The sequence below is a fragment of the Tachypleus tridentatus genome, chromosome 4, assembly GCF_004210375.1.
Source record: "Tachypleus tridentatus isolate NWPU-2018 chromosome 4, ASM421037v1, whole genome shotgun sequence".
NCBI classification, from domain to species: Eukaryota; Metazoa; Arthropoda; class Merostomata; order Xiphosura; family Limulidae; genus Tachypleus; species Tachypleus tridentatus.
In genome coordinates, this window is record NC_134828.1 from 69,371,429 (window position 1) to 69,385,282 (window position 13,854).

General features: G+C 34.8%; 1 protein-coding gene and 1 long non-coding RNA gene across 9 annotated transcripts in view; one reads left to right on the plus strand and one right to left on the minus strand.

The window, feature by feature from the left end:
- LOC143249378 (uncharacterized) overlaps positions 1-13,854 on the plus strand; it is a 350,051-nt gene that overhangs the window by 228,415 nt on the left and 107,782 nt on the right. The gene's annotated exons all lie outside the window — the stretch shown is intronic.
- On the minus strand, positions 9,786-10,951 carry LOC143249380 (uncharacterized). The gene is made up of 3 exons (XR_013027748.1): positions 10,837-10,951; positions 10,220-10,364; positions 9,786-9,905 (listed from the first exon to the last, which is right to left on the minus strand). It is a non-coding gene; the product is annotated as an uncharacterized LOC143249380 (long non-coding RNA).

A 13,854-nucleotide genomic window follows, 5' to 3' on the forward strand; every position in this document is an offset into this window, starting at 1 on the left:
GATTGTCCGTTAATGTAGCTTTGGGGTAAAACGAATGAACAAAATAGTTTATTAGTTTGTATTTTGAGAAAAGAGGGACTACACTTATATAAAGTGTATTCAAATTCAGTAATATAGGCAAAGGTTTTATTAATAAGTTTTCTATGTGTAATATTTTGAAATGATCAAACATTGACAATTTCAACCATCCTATTCTTTTCAAACGATATCAACATTAATAGCGTGTCATTTAATTGGAACATTGTGGTATTCCGTACTGATCAACCTTAGATCTGATTGTTCTGATCTTGTATGCAACTGACTTCCTAATACTTTTAAAGACTTGTTTTCTAGAATATTTGCTGACAGAATATCGCATAAAATTGACTTTTGTAAGAAAATTCAGAATAAAATAGCAGATTAAACAATACAGTCAACAATAGGCAAAATAAGCTCCGAATTAAAATGTTAAGTCAAGCATGCCTTTAATGTCCATTTAGCAAGCAACAAGTATTATAACATTTTAATTTTTTTAGTTCATTAAAATGTGATTTATATGTAAACTTTTTACTTTTGTTAGTCTCTTGGTATACCAATAAAGTTAAATTTTCGGGATACAGTTTCTTTCATCAAAGGAATTACAGCTACGTGACCCTTGTTTAATTAAGTTATGAGTGTATAGTTTATAGCATAAATGCTAGATTAAGACTTGCTCAGAATTTTGTTTTCGTTTTAGACAAAATGGTCAATATAATATCATCTACTAGAAACTTGGATCATACTATGCTCAAATATACCCAAATAAAAATATTAAAGCGTAATTTCGAATCCCCGTCGCATCAAACATGCTCGCCTTTTCAGCCGTTGGGACGTTGTAATATTACGGTCGATCCCACAATTCGTCAGTAAAAAAAAAATAAAGGAGTAGTAGCTCCAAGTGTTGGGTGGTGTTGACTACCTGCCTTCCCTCTAGTCTTACACTACTGAGTTAGGGACGGCTGGTGCAGATAGCTCTCGTGTAGCTTTGCGCGAAATTCAAACCAAACCAATTAAAGCATAGAAAAGTATTAGCCTTTTCTCTAAACTAATTTTACGTCCCCCGCTAGTACAGCGGTATGGCTCCGGATTTACAACGCTAAAATCAGGGGTTCAATTTCCCTCGGTGGGCTCAGCAGATAGCCCGATGTGGCTTTGCTATAAGAAAACACATACACCTAAACTAATTTTAACGAACCGTACAGAAAGGTTCACTTCTGGTAGAGAAATTTTTTGTAAAATAAGAATTGTTGATGTTCATCGTCACTGTTAAATTAACTTGCCAACATTTACCTGTCATATTAATATTAAATGTTAGACGGTTTCATATAATGTATCAGTTGAATAAACTTTCTGATCACAAACAACTTGAACGACGATAAACTTTTGTAAGAAAGAACATTCATTTAAGATTGCGTGAAAAATTTAGTGTTGATCAGATAAGTGTATATCAATCGATTTCTTTGTTTAGTTTGTTTTTGAATTTCGCGCAAAGCTACATGAGGGTTACCTGCACTAGCCGTTCCTAATTTAGAGGTGTAAGACTAGAGGGAAGGCAAGCAAGCTAGTCATCACTACCCAACTCTTGGGCTACTTTTTTACCAACGAATAGTGGGATTGATCGTCATCTTATAACGTCTCCACGACTAGAAGGGCGAGTATGTTTAGTGTGAAAGGGATACAAACCCGCGATGGCAATCAGTATTAAATTTACTATGACAGATTTTATTCCATATAGTTATTACCACTATAAATATGATATCAGTTTTAAAGATCTTTTAATATCACTGATAAATTTCATAACTAGAAGGGCCTGGCATGGCCTAGCGCGTTAAGGCGTGCGCTTCGTAATCTGAGGGTCGCGGGTTCGCGCCCGAGTCGCGCCAAACATGCTCGCCCTCCCAGCCGTGGGGGGCGTTATAATGTGACGGTCAATCCCACTATTCGTTGGTAAAAGAGTAGCCCAAGAGTTGGCGATGGGTGGTGATGACTAGCTGCCTTCCCTCTGGTCTTACACTGCTAAATTAGGGACGGCTAGCACAGATAGCCCTCGAGTAGCTTTGTGCGAAATTCCAAAACAAACAAACAAACATAGCTAGAAATAAAGGACTGACGAAACAAAGCACAATTAGGATCACAAATAACAAATAGTTATTTAATAACGAGCATTAACATACAGCTTTATATACAAAGCATCACTTTACCAAACTACCTTTTGAGCGTGAAATAAAAAATTAAGATTATTCAAATAAAGTACAAAGAAGTTAGAAATATATGTACCGTATTGGCCCGATTATAAGGCGATGTTTTTATCAATAATTAAGTTGTAAAATTTATAGACGCTTTATAATTGCTTCCAACAACAAGTCACTTACCCCTACTGTAACCTGTTGTATTCCTGAATGTCCAGACAGCATCCGTCTACACATGTGCGTTAGATATCCTTGCAAAGTAAACGCGAAACCTTGCAAACAATCTACTTGCATACTATTCATTTATAGCATTGGTTTTGCGGACCTAAAAAAAAATTATAAGTTAATTTCTTTTCTTTCCCATGGTTTCTGAAAATGGGTGTCGCCTTACATTCGAGAACGCCTATAATCGGATCAATACGATATATGTCTTGTTCATACTGAAACGTTACTGTTACATCAATGTTGTACATAATGATTTAAACTGTAAAGCATCGAATATATACATTATTTTTCACTATAGGTCAATAACAGACAAATAGGGTGCTCTGTAGCACATATATGTCCACAAATATAACTTTTCGATGTAATAAGTGAGCTAAAATACATGATATTTTTTAAAAATGTCAACACTGTATAGTAAAGCCACAGCTTCCTCAGAGTTGTGGTCACTTACATTGTCAGTTTTCTTCCTTTCTTTTGTTGTTTTGAATTAAGCACAAAGCTACACAATGGGCTATCTATGCTCTGCCCACCACGGGTATCGAAACCCGGTTTGTAGCGTTGTAAGTCCGCAGACATACCGCTGAGCCACTGGGGGGTCTTTTTTTTTGCAGTTCCGTTTGCCATTAGGTAAGTAAAGATTGCGTCAATACTGGATTATCATAATAAACTTGAGATATAGAATTCAAACTAAATATGCAACTTATAGGAAATTCCTCAGAGTATTTCTATATTACTATTCTGTTCATATACTTTTGTCAAACTGAACTCTGACATGTTTTCTCAGTCTGTGAAATTGTAGCTAACTTTGACCTCGAAAACATTATTACTTATAAGCCTCAGATGCTCTCGGAATCGAGCATGCAAAGTCATTTTTTGTATCCTGTGCTTGTGGAAAGAAGGGCTGTATAAAATAGTTTGTTTTTGTATTTCGCGCAGAATATACGAGGGTTATCTGCGTTAGCCGTCCGTAATTTAGCGGTGTAAGACTAGAAGGAAGACAGCTAGTCATCACCACCCACCGCCAACTCTTGGAGTACTCTTTTACCAACAAATAGTGGGTTGACCGTTGTATTATAAAGTCCCCACGGCTGAAAGGGGCGAGCATATTTTAGTGTGATGGGGATTCGAACCCGCGACTCTCAGATTACAAGTCGAGCGCCCTAACCACTTTACCATGACGGACCTATATTGAAACAGATTGCTTAGTTTGTTGTTTATATTCATACCTGAAGATGATATTATTAAGTACGGTAGCAGTTAAAAATGTGGATCGTGATGAAACAAAATAGCGACCATACAAATCGCCAGTTTAAAACCACCTTTAAAACAGCTGAGTGTTAATAATGCCTATTTCACAGTATTAACTGAACAAAACTAAAGCTTACTGTACTTATAAAGCCACCTAAATCGCTTTACATTTATGTTTGTGAAGTGAACCAAAATTTCACTATTTCAACGAATTTTCTCCATCTAAGTCAGTAAATTGTCCAGAAAAAAGTACTTTAAAAAAACAAAAAACATTAACGTTCTTTGTCTTTCACAGAACTCTTCTATCTGGGTCTCAATTAATCCTTTCTTATACCGAATGTGATACTAATATATTTATATAAATGGACATGTTCTATTTTTGACATGTAATTATATTTAAGGGTACGTTGATAGAGATTCTGAAGAGTAATAGAATTGGCTATACGTGAACTCTACACTGGCGCATAAAAATATAATTTAATAAAAAGAAAACAAACATGTATAATAAAAAAATTAAATTTTACAAAGACAAGTTGCAATCGATATATACGTCACCCAGCTAGCTTTAGTTATACAAAAAGTTTAATGCAACAAAAAGTATTGAAACAAGCGGTTAATCACTGTAATTATGTTAGTCTGAGCCAAAGTTGCGATAAAATGTCTCAAGTAACTCAGTACTCCTAGTTTTTGTTGCAGTAAAATTTTTATATATTATAGTTAGTTGTGTTACATATGTATAGATCTCTACTTGTCTTTATAAACTTTAAAATTTTGTTTTATTATTCTTGTCAAACTACTATTTTTTTCAAGTAAACATGTAATTAGAGGAAATCATGGTTGAAATTGAAGAAGAATGCAATTATATTTCAACCAGATCACATCTACCATATCCAGTGGCGACGAGGCCTTTCATTGATACCAGGACTCATCAGAGTGGCCAGGATACAACAAGCATAGTAGTAATTTAAGCGCTATGTTATATAATCAAATTTCTTTAATAACAACTGCTTCTTTGTGAATTAGATTAAATTGGCGAAGTGTGTAAAATTGAAACCAGGGAGATTCGTTTACGTGACTTTGCTCAGTGGTAAGATTTTTCTTTCGTTTATTACCCTTATAGTGATTGGTTATAATCTGTGCCTATCAAGGGGAATCGAACCCCTGATTATAGAGTTGTAAATCCGTAGAATTACCGCTGACCCACCGGATGGATTATAGTGATGGCGTATATAACACACATAAGATACGTAACATACTTTACAATGACTAAATGTATTTATATATTTTTACACTTTTATTAGTTTGTGTTTTTTTCCTTAGCTCATTAGCTTCAGGAGTATGTTCTCGAGCCTTCCAGCCACGTGTTATTTCTTTTTTCAACCTAACCCTCATATTAACTGTTTCATTGCCACTGGTTACCTAATGAAGGACTGTTGCCGGTAACGTCGTTTTCTTCTTTTATTAATAAATTTATTTTAATATGGCGCGTTTTTCACCACTAACTACTTTTTCTTGTATTTTGTTATTTTTCTACCCACGCAGTTATTTATTTGCTCGAACTAATCTAACAATTTTCTTCAATTACGCCTACCATCAAGCGACTATTCGGTAATCTAGGTTTCCAGATGCTAAATGTTTTTAATTCGTTCGCCAACGAAAGGCCTTTCGTTACTCGACAGTACATTATGTAAGGCTAGATGTAATTATTTTCATGAGTACCTGTCTTCACCATAAAGTGATTCCTAACGGTAACAACAACAGTATCAATAAGATTTTATCGTGCAACTTGATCAAGCATGTGTTCAACATTAACTTCTGTGTGCCAGCAAAGAGGCACACACTGTTAAACTTCATCAAGCTCGTGTTCAACATTAACTTCTGTGTGCCAACGAAGAGGCACAGACACTGCTAAACTTCATCAAACTCGTGTTCAACATTAACTTCTGTGTGCCAACGAAGAGGCACAGACACTGCTAAACTTCATCAAACTCAGGAGCTTTATGAACTTTATAATTTCCATATAGCTTCTGATATCCACAGTTTGCACACGACTATAATAGAATATATTACAACTCTCTTAAAAGTATTAAAGAAACAAAACTGTGTAAAGTAGGTATTAAATCACGTGATCCTGCTTCTACCAAAAATAGTCTTGAAAAAAATCTTAATTTAGTTGTCATTATTTCCTGAGACAGAAAAGTAGGTACTCAGAAAAGATCTTAATATCGTTCCAACATATATTCACCCTTCGAGAAGACTTGGAGAAATTTTACCGTAGGCTAAGACTACAGACTCATTTCTCGAAATTAACTCTTTCTACAAACACATCTTTAAGTCCTTCATGTGAAGAGACCAACGATACACAATCTCCAGTTATGGATCAACAACCCAACTTACACAAAGCAACTACTTCTGAGAATACTGGGGGTCATTTAACTTCCAGTATGCTGCTCATTTCATATCAGAACCAACATCTCCAACATACCAGCTCATCTCCCAATCAAAACTTTCATTGTGATTTTAAGAAATACAAAAAAGATATACTCAGAGTGGATACTGCCCATTAGAACATTAACTAGCTTAGAATGTTTTGTTAAAAAAAATGTTGTAATGATATAGACAAATTATATATACTATGTAAACCTAAACACCTAACCCGTAATGAACACAAAACTTTACTAACACTTTCTAAGAGACAAGACATAATTATTAAACCTGCTGATGGCTCTATAGTAGTATGAGAAAAATATCTATATCTTGCTGAAGCTGAATATCATCCTTTTACATTAATTTTTGTCGTACCTTAACTAGCGATCCAAGTACATGGTTTAAGTTGAATATTAAAACTGCCATTAACGATTTGATTTATACTCGTAACTAGCCATTGGATGCTAGTGATCTAATTGTTAGTTATACTAGAGCCCCAGAATTTTACTTCCTTCCTAAGAGTCATAAACCAGGGAACCCTGGTCGACCAGTTATTTCCGCGTGTAAAATCTCCATCGAATTAAGTTCATCTTTTCTTGATGACGTCCTAAAGCCCAACTTCTCGTTTCTTTCTAGTTACATAAAAGACACGACAGATGCATTCCAAACTTTCAACAAGTTTCAATTATCTGGTAGTGAACAGTATGTATTTACCACGGACATGAAAACACTGTACACATCAATTCTCCATAGAGATGGTATGAAAGCCTTCAAACATTACCTGAATATACGTTCTTCGCTAAATCCATCCATGCGTATTATCTTATGTCTTTCTGAACTTGTATTAACACTGAACGGTTTTTCCTCCAATGGCAAATTTTATCAACAAAATTGTTGTTGGTTACACAGATGATCAGATTTTCTACAAGGAGCCCTTTATACGCTTTACAAACGTTATATTGATGACACTGTTGGCGCTACCAGCACACCTTAATGCGATTTACATCATTTGTAGCACTTCGTTTCCTTCTTTCATCCAACACTTACCTTTATATGGACAGTTTCCTCAAGGAGATTACATATTTTTAGACATTCTCTTCTCATTATCACTTATCGACTTCAGTACATTACAAACTCACTGCTTTCCATTCTTACCTCTGCTATGACTCTTCCCATCCCCCTGACACGTTTCAGTCTCTTCTATATTCTCAGTTCATAACACTACTTAGACTCTACAGTGAACAAATGGATTACGAGTCAAAATCTGAAGATATGAAAGATTTCTTTATCAGTCGTTTCTACCCCAAGTCTTTAATAGAAAGAGCTGCCCAATGCGCCCATTTTGTAACCCAACAATAACACTAAAACGTAAACCGGAGACTACATACTCTCTAATATCACTTGTCTTTACTTACCATCCTGATATTTCTAAAGTTACCCATATCATCAAACAAAACTTCATCATCTTCACTGACGACCCTAAAACTTCCAAAACGTTTAAAGGATCTCTACTTGTCACTTATAAAGACAATAAAAAGTCACCTTCTGGTTCAGCGGTACGTCTACGAATTTGCAACGCTAAAATCAGGGGATCGACTCCTCTCGATGGATTCAGCAGATAACCCAATGTGACTTTGCTATAAGAAGAACACACACACACACACACACACACACACACACACACACACACACACACACACACACACACACACACACACACAACAAAAATTAACATTTTAGTCCACAGTTTAATCCAAAAATGTCTCCCTAGTATTAACCCAGATACTGCCTGTTATCACTGAAAGAAATGCGTCATCTGGCAATACGTTAACACCACAACATCCACATCTAGCCCTTAATGGAATATTTCAAATACAACAGACATTCACTTGCATTTCAACAAGCCTGTTATACTGTGTATCTTGTAAAAAGTACATGCTAAACCTTGGATCAAACGGGTGGCCGCTCAGGGGATCGTTCACCTGAACATCTCTCTTACATAAGAAATAATGACTCGCAGGTAGACATATGTCCGAATTCTCCATACTTGGACTCACAGTAGCTCCGTCTAATCTAACGCAATGAGAAATCCTAGAAAAACGTTTGTTTGTTATATTAGACACTGTTAATCCTTGCGAATGAATGAAGAATTCTCTTTCATTTAACTCTATCCTTTACATTTTCCCTACGAACACTTCATCTATACATTCTCACATTTAGTTTCATTTTAGTAACCTCCTGTTACCTTTATTTTTATTCTTTGTTCCTTTTAATCCACATACCTTTTATTGTTGTATTCCATTGAACAATGTTACTCGACGTATGTGTTCATTCGTCTTCTTACTTGTTTTTTGTTCTACTTTTTTATTTTTTATTTAGTTTATTTACTAAAACTAACTGTATTTATATACTTTATTTATATTTATTATTATTTATATATTTCTATACTTTATTATTTTATCTTACTTAAGCTCATTTGTAGCTTCAGGAATATGTTCTCGGAGCTTCAAACCACTTGTTACTTGTTCGTTAAACCTAACATTTTCTTTACCATTGGTAACCTGATGAAGGGCTGTTGACAGTTATTAATAAAATTATTTCAATTTGGCGAGTTTTTCACCACTACTTTACATTCTATCTCGCATCAACTTTGCATTAGTCATTACACATCACTTTGGGAAACAAAACAATCTAATATAGAATACTTAAAATAGAAAAAGTATGAAACGTTTCACCTCAGAATTTCTTCTCGATCCTTCTTTGGTCTTACAAATTCCCAAAAGTCCACAAAAGGATCAGATAGGTAATTCACCTGTACGATATCAATAACTACTTTAAATGTCCATTCTTTAAATTCCAACAAATCTCCATCTTCATTAGGATCGAAATAAAGATTTGGAGAAATAAAACCTTTGCCGATTACGCTGAACAAACGATATACAAGTAGCGGAAACAAAATCTCAACCAAGATCAACATCATAACTCGAAGCTTACTTCAATAATAATGTTTTCTGAGTGACTTTGTTTAGAATAAATGTCATCAAGGTTACACAATTATTGATAAACTCTCGAAAATAAAGACTACACTATTCCATATCAAACTAGACTAGATTAAGAAGCAATACTCGGCCCCAAACTGTCATAATAGGTTCCGTAGTAGTCTGTATTATATGTATCTTTAGTAGAAAGATTCAATTCCCGCTGTTTTAACATACGGTTGTAAGTTACATAAGTAATGAGTGTCAAATTACAGAAACGTATTCCTGTTCCAGGACACATCCCCAAACCACCATTTAGCTAATATAATACTGCAGCACTAACAGTAAAATGAAATACTTCTTTTGAACTTTTTATACCTATGTATGTAGTATAATAACTATTGTGGATACCAATTACAATTGCACAGATAAATCAGTATAGCTGTATGAAATTAATTACTCATATGTTAAAGTGTTCATTGTAAATACCTATAAAAATACTTAAACCCCTTTTTCTCCTTCGTGTCTCAGCAGGAAGTCTGAAAACTTATAACACTAAAAACTGGGTTTCAACATCCATGGTACATACAGTACATGTGTAGCTTTATATTTTTGCACTTAGCAACAACTGGATCTTGTTTAAAAAAGCCATCAACTAAAGTAATAATAATAAGCAGCTTACACTTTACGGATGGATCTGTTTAAATAAAAAGTGCAAATACATGAATACACGATTCCCTGCTGATGTAATCCATAAACTCTGCATCAGCTAGGATGAAAGTTGATATCCAAAACGTTAACTGGAGCATTAGAATGAACACTAAAGCAAAAAGATGAAATTATATAATCAAAAGTCAACCAACACAACAATAATAATAAGTTACTGAAAATTTATTCAACATCTGTAATCTTTAACACAATTTACCTCCAACCACCATATCATCAGACAAGGAGTTGCAGGTAAGTTATCAAATAAATGTTTACAGTCGTCAAATTTATCTGATGCATACATAGTGAGAAAATCTACTGATTTGGTGTTAAAGGTACAGGTAACTATTATAACTCTATACTCTTGTTCAGAGAAATAACGTGTGCCAATTGAAACAACTTTCCAATAAAAAAAATAGCCACTACCTGTCTCCTTCCAAAACGTTTTAAGTTTATCTCATCGGCTTTTCGGACTGCGGGCTCCGGCCTGACTAACTTCCCTTGTGCCGCCTTTGTCTTGCTTCTCCTTTCTCACCCGTCATTTGTATAATGCCTCATCTCCCTTCATCACCTTAAACAAACCAAATCAAATTACAAGAAAACTTCCACGTAAAAGTAAATAAACTTCCATGAGCAGGGGTGAAGAGGAACCACAACGTTCCTGATCACCCCTGTTGGGGAGATAATTCCTCAGACTTCTTTCCTTCTAAACTAAACCCCGGCCAGGTTCAAAGTGAAAGGTCTTCTTCCAGTAGAACTGGACGAGTAAACAGGCCCTGGGTTTAGTGTCTAAGAAACAGAAATGGATGAGCCATTAAAAATTTTACTGATTGTGTATAGTAGGATAACCCTTTTTAAAAATTCGAAATAACTTGACATATCAAAATTATCTCCTTTTGAAATATTTCCTGAGAGAGAAATAAAAGCAACATGAAGTTTTCTCAGTTTCTGTTCAGTTAGTGACGTAAGTGCCTTAAGTTTACGTTATTCGAACGTAGCATAAAACATTTATCGTCGCATCCATAACATTAACAACATCACACCTTGAATTCCTAGGTTTCGTATATTTCTCATACGTTGTACTATCCGACGAATAACCAACTTGATCTCTTTCACACTTTATCATCACTATCCAAGACTGGAAACTTTTGATCGTGATCACATGAACCCCAAAGATTACGTGAACTTAGCTCCCTAGAAGTAGAGTTGTAGTTGCAGTTAGTTATCCTGACAGGTACAGAGTTTGAAGATAACTTATCAGTGTTTGCAGAACTATAAAACTTATAGCTTTATCAAATGTTACATTTAAGATAATACGATCATAGGTAACACTACGAGGAGACTGTGAAACGGTATTTTTTTCATTTGGTTTCCTTGTCAGGATTTGTTCTAACTACGAAGAAAAAATCGTCTTCAATTTATGTGATGCACGTCACTGAAGATATGCTTCGAGCTACTTCCTGTCAAGTTTTATTAAGTCTGAAGTCTGTTGTTGAAATGGGCGAAGGGTATCTTGAAGGTTTGATTTAATATTTATTAATATTACTAGGTTCTTGTTTGTTTGTTTTTGAATTTCGCGCAAAGCTACATGGGGGCTAATTTAGCAGTGTAAAACTAGAGGGAAGGCAGCTAGTCATCACCACCCACCGCCAACTCTTGGGCTACTCTTTTACCAACGAATAGTGAGATTGACCGTAACATTATAACGCCCCCACGAGCATGTTTGATGCAACGATGATTCGAACCCGCGACCCTCAGATTACGAGTCAAACGCCTTAGCTCACCTGGCCTTACTGGGCCTACTGGGTTCTTAAAACGAGTTGTTTTTATTGTGTTTCAAAGCTATATTACAGCATCACTTAAGGTGGGCTTTTAGCTTCGGCTGATTAGCTCATAGAAAGGTTCTGAGTTTCTTTTTTTCTTTAACAAAAACAAACGTTTAACTCATAGCTTCTTCATCTCTTGACCGATTTGAGATTTGATTACAGTTTTGGACTCAGGAGGTCAAACCCTTTCGATTGATGAATTTGACCACGTCCATGATCTCAAAGATTAATTTATTCTTATTCTTCCTAAAATAATTTAATTTTGAGAGTAGGCCTGAAGAGATCCTGATGAGTAATAAAGTTGAATCGGGCATACGTGCGCCCGATGATCGGTATTATGGCGCACAAAAATATAACAAATAAACATAGTATTCTAAAACTCATTTAATCCCAAAGTCTAAGTTCAAGGGAGGTCTAAAACACAAAAATATAGCTAATAAGAAGGGAAACCAAGTTCTGAGAGATTAGTATACTCTAATCCTGCTTTAAAAGAAATTCAAGTGCCGCAGCTATTAACGATTTTCGTGTTTTTTTTATACACCTGTACAGACAAGTAAAACTGGATTTTATGGGTTTTCTCACCACTGGTAATTTATTTTCTGTCAGTTCTTTACATATCACACAACAGCCACTGTATTTAAGTATTGGTAGTATTGTTACAGAAATTTATTCGTAATGATTAAGAAATCCCAATATTACGTTACCACGCCTTTATTACGTGACATATTAGAACCAGGAACCAAAGACTGTGATTTAATGTGACAAACAACAACTTCTATATCGCGAAACTTCCATACCTGTTTTAATATAAGCTCATACTTCTGAAACTATCATCGCTGGGCAGTGATCTCTGAAATTAATCTGTTGGAGATAATAGACACTACGTGTATGTGTTCAAGATAAAGCTCAGCGACTGTCTCTAACCCGTCCGTTCAAGTTTTGAGACGGTCATTTATTCACATATAGCAAACTTTACACGTGATCTTTGTGTCTGAGAAAGAAGTTTACTTTCACGCCTATCTTGGAACAGGTGGTCACTGGAACCTTTCCATTTGCATATGTCTGGTATGGATTGTTTGTTTTTTTCCACAAAAATTTTGAGATGGATACTTCCTGAAGCTGTCAAGAGAAGAATGTCAAATACCTAATAATGGATCACCTCACACAGAAGCTAAAGGTTTTTGTTGGTTTTTACGGGGAGGGGAGAAAAATACATTACTCATTGAATTCATACACACATACATATAAAAATATAAATGTATGAATTCATATAATTCATATACAGATTTTCAAACTGTATAGAAAGCTGTTCTTGTGGTGATTTATTTAGTTGTATCCATTGCTTATGTACAAATAAATTATTAAAACCTTTTTACACAAAAAAATAGGAAACCCTCTCTAAACAAGAAATATTAGGAAGATATTTTATACCGAAATTAAAAATAAATGCATCAGTTAGGAAATCAGTATTGATACAAATGGTAAATTTATATAATAAATGTATCACTATATCAACATATATGTCTATTTAGTCAGTTGTTTACTTACAATTTTGACTCAAGGTTTTTCGATTTGTGACATCACTCAAAATGTTTCAATCTGCACTATGTCATGCTGTATAAAATGTGTATGATTTTTGTATACATAATACTAAATATAATTACGCTTTATTTGTTTTTTGTTTTTTTTAGAATTAAGCATAAAGCTCCACAAGGGGATATCTGTACTCTGCTACCTACGGGTATCGAAACCCGGTTTTTAGCGCGATGAATCTCATGACATACCGCCGTGTCATTAAGGAGGGACAATTATGCTTTCCTTAATTTAATTTGTTCTTGAGCACAAAAATCTACGATAGACTATCTGTGTCAAACCCGCCATGAATACTTAAACATGGTTTTTAGTGTTATAAGCTGACCCACTGAGAGATTGTGTTTTGGAGCTTGTTTGTTAATGAAAATCTTAGCTTCAATGGCTAAATTACAAGGTTACTGTTATTAAATTAAACGAAAGCGAATTTAAAAAAAAAAACATACTTTACACATTTTACTCAGATTTCAATAATGGCTGCTAAGATTAAATATAACAGCACTTAATTTACATTCGGAGATAACATGCTACAATTTAAAGTGTTTGTTTGAATTTCGCGCAAAGCTACACAAGAGTTATCTGCACTAGCCGTTTCTAATTTAGCAGTGTAAAACTAGAGGGAAGGCAGCTAGTCATAACCACCCA